Source organism: Bufo bufo, chromosome 1 (assembly GCF_905171765.1).
Source record: "Bufo bufo chromosome 1, aBufBuf1.1, whole genome shotgun sequence".
Classification (NCBI taxonomy): domain Eukaryota; kingdom Metazoa; phylum Chordata; class Amphibia; order Anura; family Bufonidae; genus Bufo; species Bufo bufo.
In genome coordinates this window covers 34,778,005-34,786,955 of record NC_053389.1, presented here as the reverse complement: position 1 = coordinate 34,786,955, position 8,951 = coordinate 34,778,005, and the positions used below count along the sequence as shown (strand labels likewise).

Here is an 8,951-nt window from a genome sequence, read left to right as displayed (position 1 = left end):
CCCCCGGGCCCTGGCCTTAATGTCACATTTCTCCCCCTCCATGTCACGTCACATTATTTCTCCCCCTCTCCATCATGACAGCACACTTCCCACCCGTGACCCTCCACAAACCCCTCCCACCCCCCCACCCCCTCCATGGCACATTTCTCCCCCTCAGGCTCGGGCCCCTCCATGGGCCAGTGTCAGCAGCACATCTCTCCCCCCCCCCCCAGGCACATTTCTCCCACACTCCATCACATGGGCCAGACCAGTGGCAGACATGGGATCCATCATGGATCCCATGTCTGCCACTGGTCTGGCCCATGAGATGGAGTGGGAGAAATGTGCCTGGGGGGGGGGGGGATATGTGCTGCTGACACTGCCATCATCCACCATGTCATCATGATCCATCATCCATCCACTTGTTGATATGATGTACTTATGTTGTGAATCTGATTTATCTTTCTTTTTCTTTGTACAATATAAAGGCTGTAATAATGTTCACTTACTACTTCTGTGACTGTTGGACAGTTGGAATAGGAAACTTCTTCTCTTCACTTGGAACTTGTTGGAGCCGATACCAAACTTGGCTCAGGGTCAGTGACAGGCAGGCAGCGCTCTTCTGGGGGCGGAGCTCACTGGCAACATCATGTTCAGTGCCTGTGCTGTGCGGCAGCTGCTCCAGCAGCCACTGTCTGAGTCTAGAGTCTAGACAGGCAGGCCAGGCAGCGGAGCTCAGAGCGGCTCACTCTTTCAGGCCGGGCGTGCGCTCAGTCAGTGTGCTGTCAGCTGTTGTTAGCCGGCCAGCGGCCGCCCGCGCCCCGCAACTAATTAGTAGTAACTTTCTTAATAGTACTGGGTTAGTTGCGGCGCCAGGGGGGGGCACTTGCCCCACCTTGCCCCCCCCCTGCGGACGTCCATGAATGGAAGTTTGCTACGTGATGCTATTTGTGTCAGAGACAGGACTCTCATAGTGTTATCTTTTCCCTCTCTGCCAGACACAAATCCCACCTGTTCCGGAGAGATTAATTTTGGAATTAGAGGTTTAAGTCTGTTAGCGAGGAGGCTAGCATATATCTTCAGGTCTACGTTTAATAACGAAATAGGTCTATAGCTGCCACATTGAGTAGGGTCTTTTCCCTCTTTGTGAATGAGGGTGATATACGCTTCTAAAGATTGTTGTGGTAATTCAGTACCTGACAGGTAAGCATTATATGTGTCTGTCAGATGGGGAAGGAGAACCCATGAGAAAGTATTATAATATGAGGTTGGGAAGCCGTCTGGGCCTGGGGTTTTACTCTTAGGGCTTCTTCGCAGGGCAGATCGGACCTCTTCTAGTGAAAATGGCTTCAATAAGGAAGGGTATGATTCAGGATGTAGTTTTGGGAGATTTGCTCGAGTTAAAAACTCTGAGATTGTCGATAGATGTTTTGGTGAGTCTGGTATTCGGTCAGGATTATGTATTTGATATAGAGAAGTGTAGAATTTTATGAACTCGTTTTCAATCTCAACGAGTTCATAATTTGCTTATCTCTAGTAAACAGAATTAGCTTATCTCTAGTAAACAGAAGCTAACTGTGATACACTCCTGGGAGATGCATGATGATCACATGTGATGAGTTGCTGCCCACAAATACAAGGGGATCAGACCAGAGCTGCAGAGATGTGAGTATAGAAGTTAAAAAGAGTGAAAATGACACTGGAGAGCAGCATTTTTTTTATTTTTTTTTGTATTGATATACTTAACATAACGGGCCACATTTGTATTTGTTGGATAGCTCCTTTCAAAAGTAATAGTCACTATATGTACTTTGGATGTTGCTGAAAGGAACTGGATTGGACTGGAACCACTGTGCACATTCACTGTCTCTCCTCAGCACTATAGGCCACTTGACCTCTCTTTACCTCCTCATGCACTCGCCATTGGGGTCCACCAGATGCCCTTTTCAATCTGGGTGGCCGTGATCTGGTCAGAGATGCTGAGCGTTTTGTGAATCAGTGTGAAGAGATAAAATCAATGTCTGCAATCACTTTATTTATATCAGACACCTCTCCTTATAATTGGATGAGGTCACATAACATTTTGACAATTGTTAATAAGACACACATGAGACGGTTTAAATGTTGTATCTACTTTAAGGGAGATCCCGACGAAGGACACATCTGTCGCTGTTAGGTAGGGACACATAGCCGCGTTTACAGACGCACTTCTCAACACAGACTGCTGCGCAAATTTGTTGAGGGGCGCAGGGTCTGCCGCATGGGATATATGTTGTGTTCCCGCTGCAGAAATCACACTTTACTATTTCCACACATTCACCTAAGCCACTATCTACAGTGCCGCTTCTACAGACACATCCTGGAGAACTCTCTTTAGGGCAGTCAGGCTTCAAGTTATCACAGGTTGGTGTACAGGACTCAAATACTTCGCCTCCTCTACATAAGACTACAAAAGAAAAGAAAAAGAAGAAGAAGAATTAAGAACAAGTAAAAACAGTGTTATACCTTCCCGGGGGATATTTGTAGTATCAGTCCCATTCAGCTCAATGAAGATAAATACCAGATGCAACTCATGGCAGGAGAGGGGATGGTTTTGAAAGAAAGCAGCCATGGTTATGTCATCTAGTCCAGACCCTTAGCCACCACAGAGGCTTAGCGGTCACATAATGGTTGGGCACATATTACTGCTGAGGTCAGTCAATGGCTACACCAGTGCATATCACCATGGATGGTTCACAGAGGAACAGAAGGAGCATATACCGGAGCCCCATTTCTGGAATAGAACAGCATTGACTAACTTAATGGGTTTTTCTTTACTTTCATTTAGACACTTTCTCAGCCCTGGTTTACATTTTTTACCTAAAAAAAACTATGAACTTACAAAATAATGTACAGTACAGACCAAAAGTTTGGACACACCTTCTCATTCAAAGAGTTTTCTTTATTTTCATGACTATGAAGGCATCAAAACTATGAATTAACACATGTGGAATTATATACGTAACAAACAAGTGTGAAACAACTGAAAATATGTCATATTCTAGGTTCTTCAAAGTAGCCACCTTTTGCTTTTATTACTGCTTTGCACACTCTTGGCATTCTCTTGATGTGTTAATTCATAGTTTTGATGCCTTCAGTGTGAATCTACAATTTTCATAGTCATGAAAATAAAGAAAACTCTTTGATTGAGATGGTGTGTCCAAACTTTTGGTCTGTACTGTATATATTAAAGGCATCCAATGTACAGTATGAATATAGAATGAGTTGAAAGTGACCAAAGAGCAAGGATGGTTTGATAATCTGGAAGTACAGTATAATCCGAGGATACTCCAGGTGCCGCCAGACAGTAATCAACGGCCAGGTCTTCACAATTGAGAGGACTACGTCGGTAGCGCTACTCTGAGATACCAGGTGTGTGATGTCGCCAGGTGCAGAAAGTGCATACATAGAAATCATTGGGCCCCATAGCAATCATTGGGCCCCCTTATTCCGCCCACTCATGGCCCATTCCAACACCTACCCTGGTTCCTCCCCTGCCACACCCCCATTGTATTCTTACTAACCCAGAGAATGAAAGACACAGGTCAGTTTCGCCGCAAAGGGAACTTTGCAGTAACAAAACCCGTAAAATGGTGGAGAAATTGCGTTTTTTTTTTTTCAATTTCACCTCATTTGGAATTTTTTGCCCGCTTCCCACTACATTATATGCCATATTAAATGGTGGCATTAGAAAGTACAACTTGTCCCGCAAAAAATAAGCCATCATATAGACATGTGACCTCAAAAATAAAACAAATTATGGCTCAAGGAAGATAGGGAAGAAAAATGAAAATGAAAAAATGAAAAAACCTCTGGTATCATAACGGTTAAAGGGGTATCCAAACCATATTATGCCCCCAAAAATGCCTGGCCACCGCATACAGGTAATACTTATGCTCGGGGGGTGCAACCAATAGCAGCCGCAAAGGAAATGAGCCTCCCTAGCGTCACCCGTGATGCTAAGGAGGCTCGTTCCCATTGTGGCCTGCTATTGACTGCCCCCCACGTCTCCGGATGTTTTCATTTATACTATGGGGGGGATGCAGTGGCGGCCGAGTGGGCATCAGTGACGCGGGTGTCGGGAATGGGCTAAGTATTATCTGTATGTGGTGCCCTGACATTTTGGGGGCATTATAGGGATTGGATAACACCTTTAACTCCTTGCTGCTGATGCTTAGTTTTCCATGAGAAAAAATTGCCATTTCTCAGGAATAATGACTTTAGAGTATAAGTTGATATTGCTGTCATAACGTGCAAGAAATAAAGGCGTGAGCATCATATGTTATGCCCAAAAACTATGATCTATTACACGTTACACACCAAAAATGTTGTTAAACCTTGCACACACCAGTAACTCCACCATATAGTGCTTCTCCCATACACTATGCACAAATAATATCATAATATGCTATACAGATAAATAATCCTGTTTATACAATGTACACAGATAAAGCCACCATATCCTGTACATATACTGGACACCGTGGGACAGGGCAGCTACTAACAATTTTTTGTCCCATTATTGCCACGAGGCACTGTTAGAGGAGGCAGATGTCAGGGACTGTCTCACGGGCAAGCTGCCACCCTCACTCCCTGATGGTGATGAAGCCCCCTCTTCACCTGGCTCCCACGTGTGATTGGCTACATCATCATCCATTACTGTCTGCTCGTCACTTATGTCACCCTCACCAGTCTCATGGCCACGTCCCTTACCACTCTCAACACCTACTCCCACGCAACTCTCATCGTCGCTTCTTGGATGCCTACAGGAGGAAGCAGCGGAGCTCTCCTCCAAATCTGGGCTGGGCAGTAGATGCTGACTGTCCTCATTCAGCTCTTCCTTGCTGAAAAGTGGAGCAGAGCCGGCAGCATACAACACTTCCCAAGCAGAAGGAGCAGAAACAGACTAAGGCGGGTTCAGGACAGGTGAGGGCACAGAGCTTGTTCCTGGGCCATGCCTACTAAGTGTGGTGTCAGAGGAACCCACAGACGCCTGGCGGTGGTTGTCTGATGTCAGTTTAGATGATTTTGAAGACTGAGTCAACCATTCCAAAACAGTAGGATCGGTTGTCAAAACACAACTATCAATGTGGACACCCCAGCTATATTACACAGGTTATTCACCTCAATTGGAGACTTAATGCGTAATAGAATTGCTTATCTATTAAACAAATGGCACCGTTCAATTAGATATCTCTGTGCCCTACACAGGGGATTGATGCAAACTGCATCCTATGGATCCCTTTAGATTACAGAGCATGTAGTGTGCTGTAGTCTCCCTATGCTCTCCCTACAGTGTCTGAAAACTCTCGCTGCAATCTCCCTACACTGTCCCTTCACTGTCCCAGTAGTCTCCCGATGCTCTATCTACAGTGTCTGGAAACTCTCCCTACAATCTCCCTACACTGTCCATATCCTAGATTATACTATTAAAAGCTTTGTAAAACACTTTCTCTAGCACTTGTCATGTCTCTCCCTATGCTCAGTTCACTGTAAAATAGCGGAGACCAGGCAGGATGAGGCTTTTTATAGGGCTGTGACATCACATGGGCTGGCTATTTGCTGATTGGCTGGCTGAATGGCATTATGGGTGATCCCTTGTTCTCTGGCTTCTTATTTTCACTTTAGAATATGTGCAGAAGTGATTTTAGAAACAAAATCAGATGTTACCACGAAGCGCAAGGAAATTCGGATTTGTGGGGAATCAAATTTTTCCTGAAATTTTAATCAAATTCCAGTTTGTTAACTCCGATTCACTCAACACTAGACATCACTCACATGGTGAGGGGACCACTTGGATTTTGTAACTTAGTAATGCTACTAGCTGGGGCCTCTCCATTGTGAAACCCCATCCGCGGATTAGTGTCTGGTGGCACATCCTATACTTGGAGTACCCAGCCATTCTACCTTCCCCTTATGCTAAGTCAGAGATGAGAATGTAGTGTCTCCTGCACTCCCCTTGGGTTTCTGTAGGAGGACCCGAGGACTATATATGGAGAATATGTATGGTGAAATCTAAGACTTATATAGTAACAGTTATAATATAATGTATAATATCACATGGAACAAAACGGAATACAATGAACAAGTCTTTATCGGGTTAAACCCTTACGTTTGACTGATTGTGCAGCAATTAGTGGGAGAAGAACACCTACAAAATAAAAATGAAAAATTCTTGGTCTGTACATTCTACAGAAGAATCCAAAGAATATACAATTGCAGGGTTTATAAAGAAACTAGTACTGCATATTGTGATGTCTGCATTGCAACAAGATGAAAGAAATTAGTGGGACTAGTGAGGTAGCGACTACAATGGTGTCTGGAAACCGTAGGATCCCACATTGAACGATAGCTAGGTATCCACAATACCATTGCCCATCATGATGCAGACATCGACCATAGTCTGTAATGGAAAGGTCTATGTTTACACTTTAGCAGATGGTATTGACCTAAGGGACATCATTATATGTCGCTACAATGTAGTGAGGTTCACCAAACAGAGATGATTCTGTGGGTTGCACCTTTTGAGGACAATCTACTTGGTGCCACTGCTGTATTACTTGCTGGTCCTAGCCAGCACTGAGGAACATACATCAGCTTCAGAAACATACAGAGGCAAGGGTAGCTTTGTATGTAGCTGATTGGTGTTATTTAGTTTATCAGATAAATTGTGCTTGAGATTGTGCTGAGACTTCCTGCTCTGAAAGGGAGAGAAAGAGCTGCTACAGTCTGAAATCTAAACTGTTCATTGGTTATCTACAGAGACCTCACTGACAATGAAATACTAGTGATATAAAAAGTAATAATGGATGCGCTTTCACATGGATGGGTATTGCAGTAAGACACCATCGTTTTCAGATATACAGTACAGACCAAAAGTTTGGACACACCTTCTCATTCAAAGAGTTTTCTTTATTTTCATGACTATGAAAATTGTAGATTCACACTGAAGGCATCAAAACTATGAATTAACACATGTGGAATTATATACATAACAAACACATGTGAAACATCTGAAAATATGTCATATTCTAGGTTCTTCAAAGTAGCCACCTTTTGCTTTGATTACTGCTTTGCACACTCTTGGCATTCTCTTGATGAGCTTCAAGAGGTAGTCCCCTGAAATGGTTTTCACTTCACAGGTGTGCCCTGTCAGGTTTAATAAGTGGGATTTCTTGCCTTATAAATGGGGTTGGGACCATCAGTTGCGTTGAGGAGAAGTCAGGTGGATACACAGCTGATAGTCCTACTGAATAGCCTGTTAGAATTTGTATTATGGCAAGAAAAAAGCAGCTAAGTAAAGAAAAACGAGTGGCCATCATTACTTTAAGAAATGAAGGTCAGTCAGTCAGTCGAAAAATTGGGAAAACTTTGAAAGTAAGGGCTATTTGACCATGAAGGAGAGTGATGGGGTGCTTCACCAGATGACCTGGCCTCCACAGTCACCGGACCTGAACCCAATCAAGATGGTTTGGGGTGAGCTGGACCGCAGAGTGAAGGCAAAATGGCCAACAAGTGCTAAGCATCTCTGGGAACTCCTTCAAGTCTGTTGGAAGACCATTTCAGGGGACTACCTCTTGAAGCTCATCAAGAGAATGCAAGAGTGTGCAAAGCAGTAATCAAAGCAAAAGGTGGCTACTTTGAAGAACCTAGAATATGACATATTTTCAGTTGTTTCACACTTGTTTGTTATGTATATAATTCCACATGTGTTAATTCATAGTTTTGATGCCTTCATAGTCATGAAAATAAAGAAAACTCTTTGAATGAGAAGGTGTGTCCAAACTTTTGGTCTGTACTGTATATCATATGTGCAACTCACCCAGGCATATCAACAGCAATGTGATGGCTCGAGTCATGTTTAGCTGAAACTTTTTCCTGTAAATGATGACTTAAATTGATTAGAGTGATAAACATTATCAGAGGTCTGCAGATATATTCACAGGATTCATACACTGTCTGTTCTTGAACCCAGTTGCGTCCTCAGCCCCAACATACACACCATGATGGCACATTGAGTAAATCTATTGACATGTTCAAAATGTGACAATCCCTTCTCAGAATGAAGTCACCTCCACAATCAACTGATCGATGTGGGTGCAGCTACTTTAATCGCTGGTGATCAACATTTATCTCTAGGGGAAGCTCCATGTGTTTCTCTGCAGTGGCCACCTCAGGGGAAATGTGGTTCTACATGCCAGACTTTCAAATGTATAGGCAACCATGTAACACATGGTCAGAAAGAGTTTATGGTGGGAAGAACAGTTTTGCTCTGGCACATGTTCCATGAGATCCATATGCCCCAAAATTAACGGATGAATCTTTTAAGAAAGCAAGAACATAAAAGACAAGTCAGCTATGAGGGGGACTCTGTTGCAGGTTGACCACATTTAGGTTCACCTAGAGTCCTAGACAATGCTTTCTCAGCAAAAGTATCCTCCTTTCCCTCATTTCTCCTAGAAGGGGGTGGTAAAAACAAGCACTAGATCCTTCATAATCATGAGCTCCATGTGCAGCCCCAAAGTGATGCCCCACTGAGATTATAGAACAGGGATGCTCAACCTGCGGCCCTCCAGTTTTTGCAAAACTTCAACTCCCAGCATGCCCTAATAACTGTAGGCTATCCAGGCATTGCTGGGAGTTGTAGTTTTGCAACCGCTGGAGGGCCGCAGGTTGGGCACCCCTGTGATAGAACATTCCCTTCATATTGGGCTAATTACTGTATATCTTTTATGGATAAGAGAAGAAGCTTTGGTACCTACCTGGATGATGCACGTGTGATAATGAGTATGGTCTTCTGGTGATGCAGAGATACTACCGGTGCTCTATTATATATACATCAAGGGTTAAGGTGTGTTCAGAATGTGACCTCAGATCTATTTTTGTGTATAATGTGTAATACGACTTTATGCAAACACTGTACCTTTACTCTA

The 8,951-nt window shown here is 43.6% G+C and overlaps 1 long non-coding RNA gene across 1 annotated transcript; it reads right to left on the bottom strand.

The window, feature by feature from the left end:
• Positions 1-1,993: 1,993 nt before the first annotated feature.
• Positions 1,994-4,838, bottom strand: LOC120993209. The gene is made up of 2 exons (XR_005777165.1): positions 4,732-4,838; positions 1,994-2,425 (listed from the first exon to the last, which is right to left on the bottom strand). It is a non-coding gene; the product is annotated as an uncharacterized LOC120993209 (long non-coding RNA).
• Positions 4,839-8,951: the final 4,113 nt, after the last annotated feature.